Below are 9,063 nucleotides of genomic sequence, written 5' to 3'. Positions count from 1 at the left end.
TATTCAATTTGGTGTCTATTTTGAGGCCATTCTAAAAAGCATGAGGCTGGAACCACTTTAAGTGTTTATTTTCCAAACCCTTCTAGTATAATGGGAACAGTCAAGATCTGTACAGGAGGCGATATAAGGTTTGCAGTTTTATGATAAGCATATCAGCCAGTGGGATGATGGAATAAACCCCAGTGACAGCTGTGATGATTCTTGAATTCAGGCAGACATCAACAGCACGTCCCCCATAGCTTATAGACACTGTTGTAGAATAGGGTCAAGGCTTATGGCAGATGTTGAATGTCTCTGAGCTATGTGAAATTTCTCTCTGTGGATCCATCCCTAACAACCATTACATCAAACAACAGGTACAGCAAAGCTCATTTTCTTCTTTCACATGACATTGGAGATACCCAAGGGGCAAAGCCTTATGCTATTGCTTGCCGAAAAGATGCTGCTCTGAGTGCCAAGATTATGCAGACATGTAGGATTCTTTCACAGTTGGACCTGTTCTGCCCATCAGGATATAAAGCAGTGATATTTTTTATACCCCAAACCCTGAGCACCATTACAACCCTATGGCTTGGAGTGAACATTAACTGAGATAACTGTAATACTTATGGTTAGAAGTACAAGTTTGGGGGAAATTCTTGGAATTTTAACAAGAAATCTAGATCATGATTCCAACTTCAAGAAATATTGCAGTGTTTCCTTTGATAAAAACTGATTGATGCAAACAATTTAATTCATGAGTGTCGCTCAAATTCAATATAAATCTTAGCTATAGAAATAAAGCCTGTATTAGAATCAGAATCAGAGAACTACAAAATTAGAGTGAATCATAGAACTCTTATCATCCAATGTAAACCCCAAACTTGAAGCCCATTTATAATAACCCCTGCAAAGGGTCATAAATCCTTTTTCCTTAAAACTTCTAATGATAGAAAAATTACTTTGCACTGAGGCAGCCCATTCTACTTTGGGATAGCTCTTATCTTTAGAAAGTTTTCTTCTTATGTTAAAATAATATCTGCTTCTAAGATTTCCAAACACGACTGTTGATTCTGCTTTCTGAAGTCAAATAGAACAAATCAAATATTTTCCTTATCAAATCCCATTAAATATATAAAGATGGTCATCATCTCCTCCCCAAGTATTTTTTTCTTTGCCCCCAGAACCTTTAACTAGTCTTCATATGACTTTTTAGGCCAATATTTCAATTTAACACTACTAATAATCACAGAAGTGACATTGCCCGTGTTTGGTCACAGCATCATTTCTATCTTAATATAAACAAATCCCTGGTGCAAGGAAACTGTAAACACTTGTATTTTTTGGTATGCTAAATATGATTACCTACCCAGACAAGAAAACAGCCCCAGGTGGCCCAAGCAGCTATGCTTTTTCTATATGTTTCTATTGCTCCCTAGATCTGATCATTCTGTGATATATCCAGATGAGACTATCTCAGCTGGGTTCTGACATTGCTTTGTCACTAATGACAGTGGGGGAGGGTGGAGAGCAATAGCTGCCTGTCACCTCTGGAGATTCTGCTTAGTAATATTTCACTCTATATTTTCTTAGCATTTATGCTATGATAAACATCTATATTTATTTACTTTTGTTTACAGCATAGAAGAAACATGCTAGACTTAAAGTTAAAAGAGGTGGGTTTGAGTCCCAGCTCTGACACGTAGGAGTCAGTTTTTTTTTTTTTTTTCCTGAGGAAAGAGCCTGAAACTTAGTTTCTTCATATGTCAAATGGGAATAATGATGTTTACTCTATTTAGGTCATAGAGGCTTTGTGAATTTAAAATGAGGAACAAGAGCCAGAGCCAGAGCAGATGCTAATAAACATGGTAGATGTATCAGCAAATAAATCAAAGATATAGTTTAAAAAATTTAAAGCCTTTATAAGCATATGTATAAAATTTGTATAGTATATTACATAGCATAATATGGTAGAAGATAATATATAATATGCCATGATAAGATAGAAAATACAGTACTATGCATTATGATTTAAAAACAATAGAAAATGAAACAATATGATACAAAACAGCAGAGGCTAGAGAGCTGGTGTGCAAGCCAGAAACTCTTGGTTCTTGGTTTTTTGATGCATACTTACTGTGTGACTCTAGAAAAATCATTTAACCTCTCAGAGCTCTAGGTCAATGATGTCAAACTCAAATAGAAGTCAATACAACTAAGCTACATATAAATGTCCCTTAGATCAAGGCTTTTAAAGTTTTTTCTAAACATGAACCCTTTCAGCCCAAGAAATTTTTATATTATCTGAGTATATAGATATATAAAGTAGGCAAATCAAACATTTATACATAATAAATGATAATTTTCAATACATTCAGTTACAAGTCTCCACATGGGGTCATGAACTACAATTTTAAAAAGCTAGGTCTTAGAACACATATTAACTTAGAAAACCACATATGACATTGTCTTTGTTTTATTGTATTTTTATTTATTTTGTCAAATATTTCCCAATTACATTTTGATATGGTTCAGCCCCACTCAGGAGTGCTGTGGACAGCAGGATTGTGATCTGAGCAGCCCATTAAGGCTAAAACTTGCAGAGAAATTGCCAACCTATAGTTGTAGATAGAACTTCATCTTATTTTTCCTTATACAACTAACAGCAAAAACCTCATCCCAGTCTCCTATCCACATGATGTATTAATATATGATATAAGCTATGCATCCGATCCAATCTAATAAAACAGGATACAATGTATATGGGAATGTGAGAGCTATAAAATTTAACTGTCAAATTGATTTTTTATTGTTAGGTGCTGGAACCAATAGATACCTGATCCTTTAGGAATATAAGTATACATATAGCTGACAGCACTCTCCAGTAACCTAAAAGTTATCTCTTATCTCACAAGCTTGTGATTAGTCCAAAATTGTAGCTCTTATCCCATTTGCCAGAAATCCCTATGTCACAATAACCAGAAGAGAGCATCAGTTGATATGAACCATCCACTACTGCCCTCTGTTGTCCTCAATCAAGCCTTTGACCTTAGAGTGACTCAGCACTGTCCAAATTAATCCTGTCTATTATTGCCTGAAGTTATGAGTTATTTTTCTTTTTAAGTCCCTTAAATTTTATTTTTTAGACACTGTTTTGACTTCTTTATCATTCCCATCATCATTTATTAAAATGAAATCTTACAATGAGAAATTACTTGAGAGTTCACATCTCTCTAATGATTTAATATGACTACCAAGAAAAAAAAAAGTTAAAACATAACCCATCCTACTTTTTCAGTTTTCATAATACTTCTCTCCCTCCATGATCACTCTCATCAAGTGACAGAGACTGCCTTTTCACATGGTCTGTGTCTATAATGCTCTTATTCCTCACTTTTGGTTTCTGGTTTTACTGGCTTCCTTTAGACTTGATTAAAATGCCACTTTCTGCCTTGCCTACTGTACCCCCACCATATCAGCTCCCAATGCTGTTACCTTTCCTCTAAGATTATCTTCCATTTACATTGCATATGTCATAAACATACCTTGATACATATATATATATCCATATGTGTATATGTGTTCTTGTTTGAGTGTGTTCATATGAGACAAAGACAGACATACAGAGAGAGACAGACAAAGAAAGATAGAGATAGAGAGTTGAAACAGAGAGAGAGAGAGAGGAGAGAGAGAGAGAGAGAGAGAGAGAGATTTGCATAATAAGTACTTTTTTTTTTAACAATCTGGGAATTTATTAGTGAATGTCAAGTTAGCGTTTATTTGTCCTTTGGGCTTTGATCTTTCTTAGGTCGAACTCCAACTCTTTGTCCTCGAACACGTGGCTATCTGCTCTGCCATACTGGCCTGGCTGGCCTTGATGCAATCCAGACAAAGAGCTTACACTGCTGGAACTGTTCCTCCAGGAGTGAGCTAATCTTGGTGTTCTTCTTCCATTCCTCATATTTCTTCTGGATGTTCTTTGATTGCTTTTTATTTAAATGTCTTCTTCCTCAGGAGTCAGCTTTGCTCCCTTCTTCCGGCCCAGCGGCAGATCATAGTGAGACTCATAGCATTGTCCTATAGATAAGCACAATGCATTTGTTCATCAGCTTCTTCTTCTGGACCTTCTCATTGTTGGATGCATTGTAGATCACATCAATAATACTTGTTTTTCAGGAATAGCACTCAAAGTCCCAGGAGCAGTCACCAACTTCTAGCTTCAGTTCCTTTTTGTTTCTCCTGCGGACTTGCACCACGTGGATGCTGTGGCAAGTGTGGATGCTGCGGCAAGTGTGGATGCTGCATCAAGTGTGGATGCTGTGGAAGCTGATTTTGGTCTTGGCGGCAGGACTCCAGCTCACACTTGCGCTTCTTGTGGTAGTGCTTGCGCTTGCCCCCAGTCTTTCCCCACTTGTGCTAGTTGATCCAAGAGATCTCCATATTCAACATGAGCTGCTGAGAGCTAATAGCAAGTATTCACATAGATCTTTAAGGTTTATAAAGTGCTTTATTTGTCATTTGGGAAGGTATTACTTCTGCTGTCAAACCATATCTAGAGGATTATATTCAGATGTAAGGACAACATTTTAGAGATCATCTACAAGATAGCAATGAGGATAATTAATAATAATAATAATAATAATAATAGCATTTATATAACACTATGTACCAGACACTGTAGCTAAAGTTTTACAGTTATTATCTCATTTGATCTTCACAGTTTCTCTGACAGGTAGGTGCTATTATTATCCACATTTCAGATGAAGATATTGAAGCAAACATATGTTAAATGAATTGCCCAGTGTCATACAGCTAGAAAAATATCTAAGACTGGATTTGAATTCAGTTATCCTGACTCCAGGTCCAGTGTTCAGCATTCTATCTGTGACTAAGGACTCTGGACTATAGTCCAAAATATATGAGAACTGCCTGAAGAAACTTTGGAAGCTGTGTATTACTTCTTATGGGAAGATGAATGGAAAACTATTTGTAGAAAGTCTTTTTATTTAAATATGTTGGTCTAAATGAGCTTTAAATTACTTATGATTTTTGTGTAAGTTTGAATTTTAGCTCTCTAATTTAGACTCCTGGCTTACATAGAAATCCCTTGTCTACCATCCCATAACTCATCATGCCTGAATTTTGATCATTTGTTTCATGATGCTTCATTTCTAAAGCGTCAGAGCACATTACTATGTAGTAGTCAGAAAATGGAAAATTTATCTGAAGAGATCCACTAAGTTTTTTTGTCTATTTTGAAATGAGAGGTGGAATTCAGTAATGTTAACACTGAGACCTTCCAGGGTTCCACTTCATAACAAAAACCTAATTAGTTTTCACTAGTGATTAGAGAAATGTAAAATAATACAATTCTGAGATATCAACCTCAGCTTGGCTGATATGACAAGAAAGGTACATTTTGGATGTTGGAGGGGATAGGAAAAACTGGAAAAATAATGCACTGCTGATGAAGTTGTGAACTGATGTAACCATTCTGGAAAGCAATTTGAAACTGTATCCAAAGGGCTTTCACACTGGGCATAATATTTAATCCAGCATTGCTATTGCAAGGTCTATCTCCCAATGACATCCAAAAAGGGGGAAAGGACTTATTTGTACAAAAATATTTATAGCAGCTTTTTTTGTAGTTGCTAAGAATTGGAAATCAAAGAGATGCCCATCAATTGAGGAATGACTAAACAAGCTTTGTATATAGTTGTGATGGAATATTACTGTTCTATAAGAAATGATAAGCAGGATGTTTTTAGAAAAACCTGTAAAGATTTACATAAACTGATGCATAGTGAAGGGAACAGAACCAGGAGAACATTGTACATAGTAACAACTATATTGTTTGATGAAGAATTGTGAATAACAATTGTTCTTGGCAATACAATGATCTAAAGTAATCCCAAAGGAGTAATGATGAAGCACACTATCTGCCTCCAAAGCAAGAAATGATATTGTTTGAATACAAACTGAAGATATTTTTTCACCTTATTTCTTTTGTTTGAGTCTTCTTCTACAAAATGACTACCGTGGAAATGTTTTACGAAATTGCACATGTATAACCTATATCTGCTTCCTTCCCATCTCAGGAAAGGAGGAGAGAAGGATAAATAGAATTAGGAACTCAGAACTTTAAAAATTAGGGAAAAAACTTGATTAGTCTTGACTAATTGTAGGAAAAGGATAATAGTTGGGAAAAAAGGCATCAAGTGCTCTCTCAAAGTCTGAGAAAACCAACACTGCTTGAGAAAATACTTTTTCTTAAATATATAAACACTCATTGAACTGATCTGTAAAATGAATCCTGACAAGTACTATAACAATAAAAACACTTTCTGCAACTTACCTTTATAAAATGCTTTAACACTTTCCAAGTCCTCTTTAAAAAAAAGATATTTGGGGATTTAGGGCTGAGATGAAGTTACCAAGTAGATGGCACTGTGTTGGAGTCAGGAAGACGAGTTCAAATATCGCCTAATATACTTAATAGCTATATGATCCTGGGCAAATCATATAACCTTTATTTATCTTGGCTTTTTCAACTGTAGAATGGAGACAATAATACTCCCCCATCTCCATGTGTGGGCACTGCTGGTAAAGTTATGAACTGAACCATATTCAAATGAAACATTTATAATATGCATAATACAATACCTTATATTCAATAGGTGCTACAAAAATAGCAGGTATTATTATCTTTTAGCTGAAAGTGTAAAAGCTTGTTAACCTTATTCATTCAATATTATACAATTGAGGGGTTTTGGATCATTGGATAGCATACTATTTTTGGACAAAAAGACTTACATTGGATTCCCCAGTCTTTTAACTCTTAGTTGCATGAGGCTGAGGTAGTCATTCATTGTTCTATGCCTCGATTATTCCTTAGCACTCATATACTATCAATATGTATTCTGCTATTGGCACTTCAGAGACTTTCTCATATTTTAGCTCATTTGATCCTCACAATCACCCTGAGGGAGAACATATTACTATCATAATTTTAGAGATGAAGAAATTGAGTCTAAAAGAGATCAGTCTCACACATATACATTTTTTTACCCCAAGTCCAGAAGTTTATATTAATTTCACTCAATGTTTCTAAAGGGAATGATGAAACCAATGACATTTGTGAATTTTCCCTATATATTCTCTGGGTCCTAAAGAGTCTTACATTTGGCTATTTAAAGAAGGAAATATTAGGTGAGTAGTCCCATGTCTTCAAGGTACTTACAATGTCACTTCCAGGTTTTTCAAAGACCAACAAGAATAAAAAGAGGCTCTCATGAAATATGACTTGAATATACCAGTATGTAAGGAATAGTGAAGTGGTTCAAAAGATAAAGCATTGGACCTGGAATTAAAAAGACTGAGTTCAAATCTCACCTCTGACACTCACTAACTTTGTGACCCTAGACAAGTCAGCTAGCACTATTTTCCTCAATTTCCTCAACTGTAAAATGAGCTGAATAAGGAAATGACAAATTACTCCAATATCTCAAGTAAGCCTCAAATAAGGTCACTAAGAATCAGGCATGACTGAACAATAAAATCCCTATATACATAAGGACCAGTGGTATCAGAAAGACCTCTGTATCCCCTTCATTAAGAAACAAACAAATCCTGTGTTGGGGAAAGATTCAACCTTATGTGCTCCCAAATTCCTGCAGCCTTATCACATTCAAGAGGTACTGTATCACAATTGTCAGAAAGGCAAAAGGCGTGGGTGTCCTAGAAGCTGCTAGGGAGTTTGTATGCCTTATAAATACAGAATGTACTTTGCATGATGTATTTCTGTGTTTCATCTTCTGTCAGTATGACTGTTTAGTTTGGGCTCTAGAAATAAACAACCTCTGCAAAAACTGTTTATTCACACTGACCAGAAACATTTCCCCATAAAATCCAGTGAGCTGGGTTGAACGGAGTTCTGGGTTTCCTGTCATATTTTGTGATTTCACAGGCAGTAAACCATGATATAATCATTTGCATCCATATTTCTCTTTGAATTTTACTTTTCATAAACATCTGTCACCTTCAGAGATAGTAATGAATCATTACAGTATAACTTGCTTGCCAACTTAATCTAGACATCTCAAAATATGGTTACCACGATGACTTTCACAAGGCCATTTTAAAAATGGAAAATTAGGCATATGAGTGACTTTTGAAAGTTCTGAATATGTATCATTAATAACAATTACTGCCATTAATACAACGAGGTCCAAATTATTGCAAACAAAGAATCACCCCAAAATGGCTACATTATTTGAATTCACACTCATTTCCATTGGACTGGAACCTATTACAATATTTTTCATAATTATAACTGCAAATAATGCTAATTCAAAAACATGGGACATTCAGGGGACTCATTTATTATTTGTATTAGTTGGGACCTAGTTTTATATCACATTATAGGTTTCCAAAATACTTTATATTTGTTATGTCATCTGATCCTCAGGACTTGAGGATCAAGTTCAGCTTAGCTCAACTCTGAGCTAAGATCCCATTTTATACATAAGCAAAATAAAGTGCAAAGAGATCAGGTGCCTTGTGCAAGGCCAACCAGCAACAAAGCAACTGAGGCAGCTTTTAAACCAGAGAGTTCCTGATTTCTCATCTAGCATGATGTTTTGAGAGTGTATGGGTGTTCAAGGAGGTCTAGCACCTCTGGTGCAAGGGCTTGTCAAGCCTTTTTTGGGATTGTTCATCCACCTTTGGTATCCACCTGACACAATTCTCACCTGCGACTCCAACATGCTATAATATGAATAGTTGCCACACTCTGATAAAATCATCTTGGCAGGAAGACTAAATCAGGTTGGTATCCTATGGTGCTAGAAACCTGTTGGTCAGATAAGTGAATGTTTACCGTAAGCATGATAACATCCCCAGTGGAATGGGCAGATGAAAACAATTTGTTCCAATGGCCATGAAGATGGCTGAAGCAGGCCCTGTGGAGTACTTGGACGTCAAGGTCCTCTACTGCCTCCTAGATCATTGCCATTTTCCTGATTTTTGTCATGTTGCTGGACTTCAGTGACTCTGGAAGAGACAATTGTGTCTCTCTTAAATACA

At 35.9% G+C, this 9,063-nt stretch overlaps 1 pseudogene; it reads right to left on the bottom strand.

Moving 5' to 3' along the window:
• Positions 1-3,748: 3,748 nt before the first annotated feature.
• LOC127561262 (40S ribosomal protein S8-like) lies at positions 3,749-8,783 on the bottom strand (annotated as a pseudogene).
• Positions 8,784-9,063: the final 280 nt, after the last annotated feature.

Source organism: Antechinus flavipes, chromosome 4 (assembly GCF_016432865.1).
Source record: "Antechinus flavipes isolate AdamAnt ecotype Samford, QLD, Australia chromosome 4, AdamAnt_v2, whole genome shotgun sequence".
NCBI classification, from domain to species: Eukaryota; Metazoa; Chordata; class Mammalia; order Dasyuromorphia; family Dasyuridae; genus Antechinus; species Antechinus flavipes.
This window is presented reverse-complemented; position numbering and strand designations above follow the sequence as displayed.